At 41.1% G+C, this 15,029-nt stretch overlaps 2 non-coding genes across 2 annotated transcripts; one reads left to right on the top strand and one right to left on the bottom strand.

The window, feature by feature from the left end:
* Window positions 1-10,042: 10,042 nt before the first annotated feature.
* Window positions 10,043-10,114, bottom strand: trnag-ucc (transfer RNA glycine (anticodon UCC)). Its single transcript has one exon. It is a non-coding gene; the product is annotated as a tRNA-Gly (tRNA).
* A 507-nt stretch (window positions 10,115-10,621) lies between these two features.
* On the top strand, window positions 10,622-10,703 carry trnal-aag (transfer RNA leucine (anticodon AAG)). Its single transcript has one exon. It is a non-coding gene; the product is annotated as a tRNA-Leu (tRNA).
* The last annotated feature ends 4,326 nt before the right edge of the window (window positions 10,704-15,029 follow it).

The following is a 15,029-nucleotide window of genomic DNA, read 5'->3' as shown; positions in this document are numbered from 1 at the left end:
ATCCAACATTCCACGTCTCCCAGGTCAAGCCAGTCCGGACCAGCGAACTGTGCCCTCCGGCTGATCCCCCACCACCCGCCTGGGTTATCGACGGCCACCCGGCGTTCACCATCTGCCGCCTTATCGACGTCCGTCGCCGTGGTAGGGGTCTCCAGTATCTCATGGATTGGGAAGGTTACGGTCCGGAGGAACGATCCCGGGTGCCCAGGGCACGTATTCTGGACCCCGACATGGTGGAGGTGGCCCTTAGGGGGGGGGTACTGTCATGGGGCCTGCATTATTTGTCCTCCTGTGCTCTCTCACCCTCCCCTACCTGTCTGCTTGGAGCTGGGTGGAGTTCACACCTGGAGCGCTTCAGCACAATTACCTCTACCTGCTGCCGAGTATTTGAGGGCTCGGCAAAAGACACTCGGAGCCAGACCGTCCGCGTGTCAATGTGAATGCTCCAGCTTAGTTTTTGCATTTTGTTACCTGTCTGCCTGTTATTCATTGGATTTTTGCCACCTTCCAGATTCCCGCTCTTGCTCGTTCCTGCTCCTGCCTCTGCGCTCCAGCTCCGGTATAGTCCACCCCTCTGCCTTGCCTCCTGTCCCATCTTGGTCTACGGCTTGCTTCCCGTCTCCGGCCCTGGCTCCCGCTCTCTGGATTACTCCTGCTGGGTCCTCCCTGGTCCTGTCCCTGGTCCCGTCGTGCTCCGGCCCTGGCTGTCTCTGTGCCCGCTCCGGACAACCCCTGCTTGGCTTGCCCTGGTCTCGTCCTGATCCTGTCCTCGTTTCGGTCCTGGTTTTCCCGTTCCTGCTCTGCACTATGCCCGTGTGGTCTGCCTCCCGCTCCCTGCTCCCCGTGTGTGTTAAACGAACTATTGAAAACTGTTTTAGCACAAACTGTAAATAAACACTGTCAACTTGCCTCGAGTCTGCACTCCTTGGTCTGCACCCGCACTAGCCGTTACGACAATAGAATACTTACTAACATTTGAAAACTGTGTTATTTGAAGTATACTAATAATAAAAATAATACATATTCATGATAAAAAAAATTGTTGATAAAGATTTTTTTAAATAAAAAAAACCCTAAATTTTATTTATTTATTTTCAGCACATTTAAAATACAATTTAAGCTGCCTAAAGTGCTTCACAAAAAGTCTACAAAGACAGATATATGAAAAATATGACACTTAGGCAAAGAACAATAAAACACCAAAATATTGTGCTGATCTATGGAGAAGAGGTGAGGAATAAAAAATAAGATGGAGGCTATAAATGTGTATCACGTAAGATACATTTTAGTCCCAAGATACTTTGCAATTATGGAAAAACATTTAAGCAAAAGTTGTATTTTTAAAGTGTATTACTGAGTACATGATATAACCAAATAACCTTGTGCTAATTCCTGTTCTGGCATCTTGGTCAGGCACAAACTGCCTGTCAGCTGAACTTGGCTGTCAGCGCTTAGTAACTGGTCAATGAGGGGTCAGTCCTTCATAAGAGCATTGTCCCAGAGCCCATAGTGGACCCTGGACCCGGGTTTGGGAATCTGCCACAAAGAGGTATTTTTCAGAGTTGAGTGACTGTGGGAAAATGCGCCTCTCCTATTCAACATTTCGTTTCTTTATAATGACGAACACAGGAACAATCAAGGCACGCGGAACAGCAGCGGCAGCACTCACATCTCAATAATGCGCTCTCCAAAGGGTTAATCATTTTAGGAAGACAAGCCCTTTGGATGTGAATTCATTTCTGGGGAGATATTTTTCCGCTCTGAAACGGAAAGGGGACTGTAACACTTGACATGGCTGACACGCTGAGCAGGCGCTAATGTTCCCACACAGCAAGAGCTCGCCATCGAGAGAAAGGGAAAAACTGCTCATTTATTTCAGCCTAACAGTATAGAGACTTGATGTTAACTGGTGAGGTAGAAATTTTAGTATTTTGTGTTGTTTTTTCGTTGTTAGAAGTGTTCAAGCCTCACTGTTCTTTGGTTAATCCTTGAGTTTCACAGAAGGCTATAGGTACCTTTGTGTTTTTGCATTTACTTGTCTGCTGTTTAATCATCCTTACCTGTACTCAAATACTTATGCACAGGTGGTAAAAGAAGAATTCTAATCTGTCAACTGGACAAAAAGTTGCAGGAGTGAAGATGTTTTGCTGCTCATCTAAACCGCTTCTTCAGTTCTGGTCAGATTCCTGCTGGACACTGCCTTAAATCTGTCTGAAGGGAGGAGCTAACTACACTGAAACTAACACACCTGTTTGTTTACATATTGGTCTAATGAGCTGCCTTAAGTGTGTTACCTCTCTGAACTAAGAATGACCATCCAGGCTGACCTAACTGCAAACTGTACTTGGAAACAGGCTCAGACCACAGACCTCAGTATTTAATTTAAGTGTGTTTACCTCACATATGTCAAACTCAGGCCCGAGAGCCAATCTGGCCCGTGGTGTAATTATATTTGGCCTGTGAGATCATATCAAATGCGCATGCACCACTAATACTACAAAGAATGCCTTACTAGTACGCTGGTGTAAATCAGAGTGTAGCAAATTGAGCTTGAATATTTGTTTTCTCTGTGCACTTTTTTTTTTGCACAGGCATGGACTGTTAATAGTTTGAAAGTCAAATTTTCAGTGAATGAAATGATTAATTTTAGTTTTTTTGTTGTTGGCCTGTGAAAAAAGATTTACTTTAAAAAGGAACTTGAAAGGCTACAGAGAGGGTCATCATTTATTTGATTTATTTAAATAAGAAATGAACACTACTGATGTGTCTTTAATTTCAAATTTAATTTCTCATGTTTGTAATATCAAACTTGACTTGTGTTTAAGCAAAACTAAAGTTTCATTGCTCTGGGTTGGTTTACAGATGCATATGTAACAAACCATCTCCGACACTCTTCTTGTATGTTTTGGGATTATTTAACATCTAACATTACAGGGCAATGTTGTGTTAGATTAATGGGTCCATTTCGATTGCTACACAAACATATGAACAACAGCAATGTTTTTGACAGTTATTCTGGGACATGTGGGTGTAATGTTTCAGCTGGCCACATGGGGTTTGCTCCTCCATTTTAAGCTGTGGAGTCCCACACCAGCACTCTGTCAGAAATGGGACAGTCACCTGGATGAGCAGAGGAACATTTTCAAACTTTTGTTGAGCCAAAAACTTTCCTTATACTTCACAAACATAGGCTCTTGAATTGTGTGCATTAAACGTATTTATATCTCCCAACTGTTCACTTGCAGGTGTTTTTATTGCTTAAAAACACATTAAAAACATGCACTGATATGTTAACAGGTTAGCTTCTCCATAGATTTGACCTGTAACTTGTCTCCATGGAATTTGTCAAGGTTAATGCCATACTGTGGAGCATGTTTTTGCACTGTGTTCAATTCAAATGTGAGCTATTTACTAGACTGAGTGCGTCAAGGGGACACAGACCAAACAAAGACCAAAAGGCCGGTACAAGTTAAGATTGAGATTAATATTAAACACAGCAAATCAATTTTAGTAATGAAATAATCTTTAACTGGATAATAGAAGTGGATAATATATCTCAATCTTTGTGAATATTAATATCATGAGATTTGTGCTATGGTGGAAAGTAATAAAGTACAAGTTGTAAAGTATTGCACTTAAGTAGAATGTTTAGGTATCTGTACTTTACTTAAGTACATTTTACAGTGGATACTTTTTACTTTTATTTCAATACATTTGAGAGCAGTCTCTGTACTTTCTATTCCATTACATTTTTAAACAGGACTGAAAAGTAAAAGTACTTTTCATATGATTTGAGGGGTTATTTTTACCATGTCCGTGGTAATAATAACCCCCAAACCTCTAAAACCGTGGTTTTGAGCAAAACAAAATAAATACACAAAATTCATAAGACAAATTAAATTATTAAATTATTCATATTGTTACTGTTGAACAAAATGTGTATCTTTCTAAATTTATATCACTACATTTAACACTTGTGTGAAATACTTTTACGTTTTACTCTTAAAGTACATTTTTAAACAGGTACTTAAATACTTTTTTTTTAAGTAGATTTGGTCCTGTGATTTTTATTTTTACTTGAGTAACTTTTTACCTCTGTATCTCTCTCTCTCTCTCTCTCTCTCTCTCTCTCTCTCTCTCTCTCTCTCTCTCTCTCTCTCTCTCTCTCTCTCTCTCTCTCTCTCTCTCTATATATATATATATATATATATATATATATATATATATATATATATATATATATATATATATATATATATATATATATATATATATATATATATATATTTTTTTTTTTATTTATTTTTTTTCTTGGACAATAATAAAAAAAAATGTCTAGCCCAATGCTGACAAAAACAAATCATCATCAATCCAAAACGTGTGATGTGCTGAGTGCAGAGTTTGACTTAGACAAAGCAGCACTTTCCTGAAAATGACACTGGAGATGTGTCAGAGTGAAGTCTTTAAAAACACTCCCTCAGGGCTTCACTTCACACATTTAACTGGGTCAAAATCAAAAAATGAAAATACAAATTTAACCATTTTTTTTTGTTTTTATTCACGAGCCTTAAGTAACATGAACAACTAACTGATGAGGTTTGATTTGAATAATCGCTTCACAAACTGGACACACACACAAACAAACACACAAACACATGCACACACACAAACAAACACATACACACACTCACACACAAACAAACACATGCACACACTCACACACAAACAAACACGTACACACAAACACATACACACAAACACACACACACACACTCACCCCAACAAACACAAATACACAAGCACATATACACACACACACTCACCCCAACAAACATGCATACACACAATTACACATACACACAAACACATAAACAAATATACAAACACATACACACACTTACACATACACACAAACACACAAAAACATACACACTAACACACAACACATACATGCACTTACACATACATACAAACACACACACAAACATACAAACACACACACACATATGCACTAACATACAAACACATAAACACATACACACACTGACACATACATACAAACACACACAAACAAACACACACACAAACATACAAACACATACACACCAACACACAAACACATACACACACTTACACATACACACATACACACACACAAACACATACAGGCAAACACACACACAAACACACAAACACATACAGCCAAACAAACACAACCACACAGACATACACGTAGAAAGACATACACACAGACACACAGTGTGTTGTCTTTGGACTGTAGTGAACACACAAAAGTCACACAAAAGTCACATAAAAGTCGCATGAACTATTAGAGTCAGACAGAATGTTTTATTCTGTTGCATCCTGGACGTGCCATGTTGTAAAAGAATGTGTTACTTTTGAATCTCCTCTCCTCCTCCCATGTCCTCTTCCCTGCGTCCTACCTTCCTCCCCTCTTCTCCTCTCTCCCCACTCCTCCTCCCCCTCTCTAACTCCCGCCCTCCTCCTCCCTCTCTTCACTCTACTCGTTTTCCCACCTCCCCTTTCCTCTCTCCTCCTCCCTCCTCTCTTCCTCCTTCTTCTTCTCTGTCTTCATGCTCTATCTTTTTCCTCTTCCCACCTCCCCTTTCCTCCCTCCTCCTCTCTCCTCCCTCCTCTCCTCTGTCTCATGCTCCATCTCTCTCCTCTGCTGCAGTCGTGGAGTAGATCCTGGTCCGTTCGGCAGGTGGCTGATGGGGAGAGGAGAGAGGCACAAACAAGGCCACTCCACTCACTGCCTCCAGCTCTGCCTGTGCCCTCTTCCCTTCTCCCTCCACCCTCCTCACTCCTCCCTTCACCCTCCACCCTCCAGCCCCATAACAGCAAACCTACTGGTTAAAACTACTCATGTTACTACAGCTGTCCTGGGGCAGACTGACAGAGATATGGCCTCTATTCTGTGCCCCCAGCCACGTCCGATCACGCAGAGACATGTGGGTGTCCACGAGGGGTTTGCTCCTCCACTTTAAGCCATGTAGCCTCTTACCAACGCTCTGTTAGAACTGAAAAAGTTACTTGGCTGAGCAGAGGAACATTTTTAAACTTTTGTCCAGCCAAAAACTTTCCTTATACTTCACAAACATAGGCTCTTGAATTGTGTGCATTCAACGTAATTATATCTCCTAATTGTTCATTTGCAGGTGTTTTTATTGCTCAAAAACACACTAAAAATATGCATTGATACATTGAACAAGTTCACCCCTCCACAGATTTGACCTGTAACTTGTCTCCATGGAGTTAGACAAGGTTAATACCATACTGTCGAGCACTCAAAAAAAAAAAAAAAAAAATCATCCTCACTGAGACCATCAGACCAGAGAGTTGGTTCTGGTTGATTAATCGGCAAAAGTGAATGTGTCAGTCAAATGAAGCTCATCAAGGCTAGCAGTTATAGCGGCCAATTTGGAGCCCAGTTCTATATCTGGAATTCCGACCACGAGTGTCAGAATTCCAACAGTCAATCCGGAGCAAGACTGTTGGCCCCTTCCTGCCTGCACTGCTACTCTAGCAGGCAGCGGGTGCTTAGCAATGCTGTCAATCAAACCTGTTGCTAACACTAACTCATGACCTTGGTGAAAGAAAGCACCTGATTTGTCTGTTATTAATGTTCATATCTTGATTTACAGACACAATAGTGAAATAAAACCCCCAGGATCATGTAGAGCGGGTTAATACAAACATTTAAGACCAAAATGACGAGTCTGACAGCAGCAGTTACAGAGAGAGAGGACACAGTTTTTCAATGTATAGTGAATTGGAGCCAGAGTCAATGGAGCTGGAACTGTACCCATGATCACCTCATATTTGGAACGTATTGGCTAGCAGGTTAACTACATTTGTTTATATAAACAGTGTATGATACATACCCTGTGTTCTCCTCTGCCCTTTGTTGGTCCATTGTCAGTTTCCATTTTGGATTTGTTTGTTTAGTTTTTCTTTTGGTCTTTGTTAAAGTTTACATTAAAGATCGTTTCAAGTTTTTTTTTTGGTTTTTTTTTTTTATTCTTTATAAGTTACATTTTACAATAATGGTACACAGAATAGAGAACACATATGGAAAAAAGGGAGTGGCCATAAATTGTACATTATTTATCTATTTACTTAGTTTCTTAAAATAAAACTGGGCCTTTTTAGATTTGTATATTGAACCCACTTTCCCAACAAGACACACGCCAACCTCATTTGTCATCATTTACAACTGCTGTCATCTCTTCCACCTTATAAATGTCTAATGTTATTTCCCACCATGTTGTCAAATTTAACCTTTCCTGTTATAACCATTTCTTTGTTATACATTTCTTGCTAGCAACCAACAAGGCAGTGCAGTCCTGCGTTTTTGGGCCCTCCCTCTGTTTAAACATGACATCACTACTTATTGGCACCGTATGTTTGTTTGTTCCACTCTAGCTTCTTACTTTCCCAGACTTATGGCAGCTTTAAACTATGACATAGTAAAAGTGGAGAACCAGAGGTGCGTTGGATTCAGCCGTGAGGGTGTGCAGGCCAGTCGGAGTGCTCGCTGCAGTGAAGAGCAGTAATGATATGGACAAAGTGCTAAGGGCTAAGGATCCTTGTAATGTTATTAACTGGCTTTTTAGCAGCACACACGTAGTTCAGGCCACATTTCTAATCAGTAAGAGCTAGATGCACTTGAGCGCTTCCATCACAGGAGCTTAATCAGACTAATGTAATTCCACTCAAGTGAGTCCGGCTTATTTGATCAAACTACAGTGTTTAGTGTGATTTTGAATGGAAAAGTGCTGAGGGAAATGTATTTGCTTTGGTCACTCTGGTCCACTGTCCAACCCTAGAGATAATGGGGGCTCTGGGTCAAGTTTTATATAGTGGTACAATAAGTTTTCACTCATCATAAAGACAGATTAGAATTGGATTATGAAGTTGTATGAAGTTAGCAATAGCAATGTATGGGTGCCTTTATTATGTTTAACAACCAGAGGGAGTCAGAGCCTACCAGGAAGCATGCCTAGAAGCCAGCCAAGAAACCTACCAAGAACCCTGCCAAGAAGCCTTCAAAGAAGACTGCCTAGAAGCCTGCCAAGCCTAAATCCAGCACCTTAGACCACTCGGCCACACTACCCGGAAAGAAAGGAACGAAGACCAAACTGGGCAGACACTTATCCATCCAAATGTCTTCACGATGTCTATGTTTTTTTAGAGCAGAAAAAGGATTCTCAGCTGTTATATAGGCATACTGACTCTGTTCTCAAAGAAGACGTACTTACACTTGAATGAGCCATGAGGAAAATGACGTCACCAGCTTTGTTCCATTAAGACCAGGCACATGTGTACTTTACCCTACAAGCGTGGTCACACAGCACTTAATGTTCCACTTTAAGCAGAAGACTTTTGGATATTATAAATGATTGCTAGTAAGCCAGAACCCTAACTGTGCACTGCTGTAACTTTCGCAAAAGACAAAGTTTAAAACTGGACAACTGGTCAACTGGACAAATTGTTGTAAGGGTAAAGACATTTCACTGCTCATCCAAGCCGCTTCTTCAGTTCTGGTCAGATTACTGGTGGCCACTGCCTTATCTTTCTATCTGAAGGGAGGAGCTAACTACACTGAAACTGTAAACATCACCTGCTGTTGTTCTCATTGTTCTGGGTCTGAGGATGGTGTTATAGATGGGGGAGAGATGATGTCTAAGGTCCCCATTTCTGTTTAAGGAAGATTCTCTTTCCTAACAAAAATAGCTTTAAGTCCTCTCTCAAAGCGTTTCTTTTCTCTGACTAAGATCTGAACTTCACTATCTTCAAAGGAGTGGTTAGTGTCTTTAAGATGGAGATGTACGTCAGACTGGGGTCCAGAGGAACTCTCATACCAGTGTTGGTACATTCTCTTATGGAGTGGCTGTTTAGTTTCTCCAATGTAACGCTCATTGCACTCTTCAATACACTGAATGGAGAAGACCACATTATATAAGGCATAAGGCAGTGGCCACCAGTAATCTGACCAGAATTGAAGAAGCAGCTTGGAGGAGCAGCGAAATGTCTTCACTCTTACAACGATTTGTCCAGTTGGATCAGACCTGGACGACTGAAGGTCTACACAGACACTGCTGTAACTGTTCCTTAACCTCTGAAAACTCACTGAGCCTGGATTATGATGGCCCTCCTCCACCCGCCTCCCTCTCCTCCTCGCCTGGCTCTCATCCTCCTCACCTGGCCCTCCTCCACCCGCCTCCCTCTCCTCCTTGCTTGGCCGATTTTTCTTGTTTTGTCTGATTTTTCCTGTTGTTTGATTTTCCTGTTTGTTTTTGTGTGTAGGTAGCACACAACCTACACACACCTACTACACACACCTACTACACACACACAGCAAGAAGGTTTGGTTCGATCCCCGGGTCGCCCAGGCCTTTCTGTGTGGAGTTTTGCATGTTTCTCCCCGTGTCTGGATGGGTTTCCTCTGGGTACTCCGGTTTCCCCCATCAACCAAAACATGAACGTCCTTCAAGACAACTGTTGTTGTGATTTTGGGCATTACAAAAATAAAATGAATTGAATTGAATTGAATTGAACTGAAACTGTTCTCCTTGAACAGCAGAGTTTCCCATATGGTCTAGTGTTTAGGATTCCTGGCTTTCACCCAGGTGGCCTGGGTTCAGCTCACAGTATGGGAACATTGTAGCCAAAGGTGGCAAAAAAAAGAATCATGTCTAGAAACAATAGGGGAATGTATCTCAGTGGTAGAGAGCATGTTTTGCATGTATGAGGTGCTCTAATCAGTCCACAGCATCTCCACGGGCACATTGTTGATAGCATAACCTCAAAATATAATAATCTTATTGAGGGTCATAAAAGAAAACTCTTCACAGCAAAGCCTGGATTTGAACCCATGCCTCCAGAGAGAATGGAGACTAAACCTAGCACCTTACATTACTGATTTGCAAATGCTTTGCTATGGAGGACTATGGTTTGGACGGAATGAATGTCACACACTTACTTGAAACACACTTAGAGACAAACATAAAACATACACTGCGATGGCCAGGAATCGAACCCGGGTCAACTGCTTGGAAGGCAGTTATGCTAACCACTATACCACCATCTCAAGCTTGCCTTGAAATCACACAGGAAAGCCAGGAATCCTAACCATTACATCATATGGGCTATGATGAATGTGTTGCTTAACCTATTGGCTGCTTTACTAATCAAGGACAGTGATGTTGTGCACTACATTGATGAAAATTGTGGTGATTTCTGTTTGGTCTTTCATAATAAAAGAATTGGAGAACACAATTTGTTTGTTTGTTTTATCTTAAAGACCTCACAAATGTATGAAAAAGTTGCTCATTGTTGGCAGGATTCCAAACTGCACAGGGAAGCCCCAGTGGATGTCTTGTCGATCACCTTAACCACTTGGCCACAAAAACTCTCATGCACACAGTTCAAAAAGCTACAGTGTCAAAGGAAATAGATGTACGCAATTGTTCACTGATAAAATAACTTGTGCCAAGTTCTCCAACTTGAACTGTAGAAGCTGTTGCTGGCAGGACCCTTACAGTGAGAGCACACAGAGACGTGACTCAGTCATCTCACAGTGACATGGAGGTCATGTGGTAGTGTGGCCGAGTGGTCTAAGGCGCTGGATTAAGGCTCCAGTCTCCTCGGAGGTGTGGGTTCAAACCCCACCACTGCCAGTTTGTTGTCTACTAAGATTGACAAGAAAGCTGAGTGTTCAAACTGGATTAGGGACAATCTCAACTGTTGTTGACCAGTATCTGTCCTCTCGAAGTTTCTTAAGAAAAAATTGTTTTTTTAAAAATATAAGACAGAGGCTCTCGTTGTTGGCAGGATGCCAACCTGTGCAGGGAAACCTCTGTGGAGGCAGGAGAAGCCGTTGCTGGCAGGATTCAAACATGCGGAGAGGGGAAGGCCCCAAATGGATTTCAAGTCCGTCACCTTTACCTCTCGGCCAAAACAACAAAGAAGCAAGCCAGTATCAAGTCAATGCACTCAACACTGAAAGGATTTTGATAACCCTTTGGCATAGTGATAACACAGCCACATCAGTGACTTCAGTGTCTTCACTGCCAAGAAGCCTACCAAGAAACCGGCCTAGAAGACTGCCAAGAAGCCTGCCTAGAAGTTGCCAGAATTCAGTGTGATTGACAGGTGGATTAGCCAGATCAGAGAAACATAGTTTCTGGTTTTACTAGAACAAAAATGATGGTTAGAGGTAAAAAAAAGAAAGGGGGGAAAAAGTACAGAGTACTGGGAATCATTGTGGATTTATTTGAAGTTTTATTTAGTTCTGAATGACAGTTGACCAATGAGCTTGTGTCATTCCCAATAAACAAAACTGATTGGATGGCTCTGTCTGAGTTTGGCTTGAGACAGAAATCAAACGATATCTTCCTTTACCGGGCTATCAATAAGTACCTAATTCAAAAATATACTCAAAGTTGCATATTAGGAATCTGATCGCAAGTATCAGAATGTAATTCCCTTTCTCGTCCACACCACTGGTTTAGCAGGAAGCGAGCGCATAGCAACGCAGTCAATCAAACCTGTTGCTAATGCTAGTGGGAGTGACCTCGGGAAAAGAAGGTGCCTGATTTGTCTACTATTAATGTTCATATCTTGATTTACAGAAACAATATTGAAATAAAAATCCAGGATCATGTAGAGCGGGTTAATATGAACATTTTAAGACCAAAATGATGAGTCTGACAACAGCAGTTACAGAGAAAGGGGCTACAGTTTTTGAAAGTAAAGTGAATTGGAGCCAGAATCGATGGAGCTGGAAGTGTGCCCATGATCACTTCCTATCTGGAATGCGACAGGTTAGCTAGCAGGTTAGCTATGTACATTTATATATACAGTCTATGACTCTACGTTTTGGGGGGCAAATACATAAATTAGTACAAACCCCTTTAAAGAATATCATAAATATTTTTATATGTGAACTACAACTACTAGTATTCCACCCTCAACACCAGACAAATCCCCATACAAATACACAGACATATAATCATTATTGCTTTGTCAGAACTCATTACTCAGTGCCAACAAACTGAAAGATAACAGCAGTAACCCATGTACCTTTTAAAGCACAGGAGAGACTGCAGTGGGTTTGTTGAATAGACAAATCAGCCAACACTCATGGCTCATGCTGGTTCCCCAAAAGTCTGGTCCAAGTGTCATTTTCCTCATTTCATTCACTTCATGGTTGAACAATGTCAGACTCCCCTGGGTCACCTGCAGTTGACAAGCCACATAAACCAATGAAAGTTTCCCAACAGCCTTACCATTATAGAGAGATTAGTCTGCACCACTTCACAGTAACCTGATTATGGCGTTAGTTTTTTTTTATTTAAGTAGTTACCAAGCCTGAATCATTCTTAATAAATAGTTTTTTGCATTATTAAGTCTTTCAGAGTTTCCACTCATCAATTTTCTTTTGGTTTATCTGGGGCTGGGTTGTGGAGGCAGCAGTCTGAGCAGGGACATAATTCCTCCTGCTCTGATAAGGGGAATACCCAGGCCAGCCAAGAGACACAGTCCCTCCAGCGTGTCCTAGGTCTGAAACACAGGGAGGGCATCTGCCACACAGGCCATAGAAACATAGCCCCTCCAGCATGTCCTGGGTCAGATGCCTGAGCCACCTCAGCTGCTCCTCTCCACATGGAAGTGAGCAAACAGGAAGCGATATAACATAAACATTAATTTTATTATTTTAAACTTTCAAATAGTGTGCAACCCTAAATACAAGCTCTTAATAACTAACATAAACTGTATAAAAAGTGACCAAGTTACAAAAGATAACTTACTTTTTTTAATACAATATAAACCATCAACTCTGGCTCTAATTCACTTTACATTCTGTGTCCCCTCTCTCTGAACTGCTGCTGTCAGACTTATCATTTTGGTCTTAAAATGTTCGAATTAATCCATTCAAAATGATCTTTTTTTGATTTTTTCACTATTGTGTCTGTAAATCTAGATATGAACATTAACAACAGACATATCAGGTGCATTCTTTCCCCGAATTCGCCCCTGCTATCGTTAGCAACAGGTTTGATTGACAGAGTTGTAAAGTGTCTGCTCCTCGCTAAACCAGCGTTGTGGGTAGGACATTACCTTCAACAGCCTTGCTCAGGATTGGCTCTTTGGTTGCTATGATACTTGCATTCGGAATTCCAAATATTGAACTTGCCTCTGAATTGGCCACTATAACAGCTCTAACTTCGATGAGCTTCATTTGACTGGAGCCGACTTCCAACTTTTTTGACAAACTACTACTTGACTGTAAAACTACAACAAATATTTACCACAGCTAAAGCTACATATGCACTTCCACTTATCTGAATTCTAAATATTCGCAGCTGTACCTGCATGTCTTTCCATAATCCAGTAATTCACAAGAACTGTACATGTTCTTCTGCTTCTCGCTAACATCTTACCTTATACCTCATATTATACCCCCTCCCTCCCCCCATACACCTTTTAGCTGTGTGCACCTGTCACCTGGGGGCCCGCTCCTGCATTCGGGATCAATTTACATAACCTCATTTAGCAGTTCACAAATCAGAGCCATTAACAGCCGCTAACAGGAACCCAGGGCTCTAATTCTGCCTTTCACAGTGGGAAAATTGTTCCTTTGGGGCCTACAAATAAAGCGCGAGGTCGTGCCTTTGATTGTTGATTGTGATGGTAAATGTACAGATGATTAGAACAAGCCCCCCTCCCTCTCTCGGCTCCGTCCTCCCCCCCCGCACCTCCTCCCCTCCCGCACCTCCTCATTGCTCTGTATTGATTTTCTGCCAAAACACAGCGGGCCTGGGCTAGCACTGGAAAACCAATGGAGAAGAGCACAGCAGAGGTAGTTATAGTAGTGAGTGGTGTGTACTTTGACATGTATTTTTTCAGTATGCTAACTATTGGGTTTCAATAGGACATAGCTAACCTTCTAGCTGCCATGTTCTAAATAAGCAGTGATCATAGGCGTGCTCCATCGACTCTGGCTTCAATTCACTTTACATTTAAAAGCTGTGTCCCTCTCTCTGTAACTGCTGCTGTCAGACTCATCATTTTGCTCTTAAATGTTTATATTAACCCGCTCTACATGATCCTGGGGTTTTTATTTTTCTATTGTGTCTGTGAATCAAGATATGAAAATTAGTAACAGACAAATCAGGAGCCTTCTCTCTCCGAGGTCGCTCCCACTAGCGTTAGTAACAGGCAGGCACTTAGCAACAGCATCAGCGTTACCTTCACCAGCTTCGCTCCGGATTGGCTCCTTAGTTGCTATGACACTTGCAAACACTTCCAAATATGGAACCCAGCTCTATAACTGCTAAACTCGATGAGCTTCATTTGACTGGAGCCAAACACTGTGAGAGTCGTCACACTCCCCTTTTTTTTATTTTGTAGGTATTTATTTTATTTTTGCTCAAAGCGAAGCTTAAACTCGAAAACTGTTTCCACAAACATGGTAAAAATAACCCATCAAATCATATGAAAAGTACTTTTACTTTTCAGTCCTGTAAAAATGTAGTGGAGTAGAAAGTACAGATACCGCTCTCAAATTTAGTGAAGTAAAAGTAAAAAGTATCCACAATAAAATGTACTTATGTAACTAAAGGTCAGATACCTACATTTTTTACTTAAGTACAGTACTTTACTATAGCATAACATTAGTTACCACTGCCAGTAAGTAGCAACTAATGTCCAAAACTGTCTTAAAAATATGTTTCAAACATTATAATACACTAAAGGGAATTTAAAAGTTTCAAACTAATGTATGATTTCAGAATTAGTTTAAAACTGAAATTAAATCTGGCAACTCTGAAGTCTTTTGAAAAGTGTTTGAGAGAAAGTAAACGGATTTGAACAGCAGTGAACAGACTTTACTCTTTAGTCTATAGTATTATTATAAGTTCTGCAGCCTTGTACTTTGAATCCAGGGATAATAAAGTAATTAGAATGTTCCAGAGGCTTGACTTGGCACCTCTCTACAAACT

The sequence above is a fragment of the Periophthalmus magnuspinnatus genome, chromosome 22, assembly GCF_009829125.3.
Source record: "Periophthalmus magnuspinnatus isolate fPerMag1 chromosome 22, fPerMag1.2.pri, whole genome shotgun sequence".
NCBI classification, from domain to species: domain Eukaryota; kingdom Metazoa; phylum Chordata; class Actinopteri; order Gobiiformes; family Gobiidae; genus Periophthalmus; species Periophthalmus magnuspinnatus.
The sequence above is the reverse complement of the archived record's forward strand: the minus strand, read 5'-3'. Positions and strand labels throughout refer to the sequence as shown.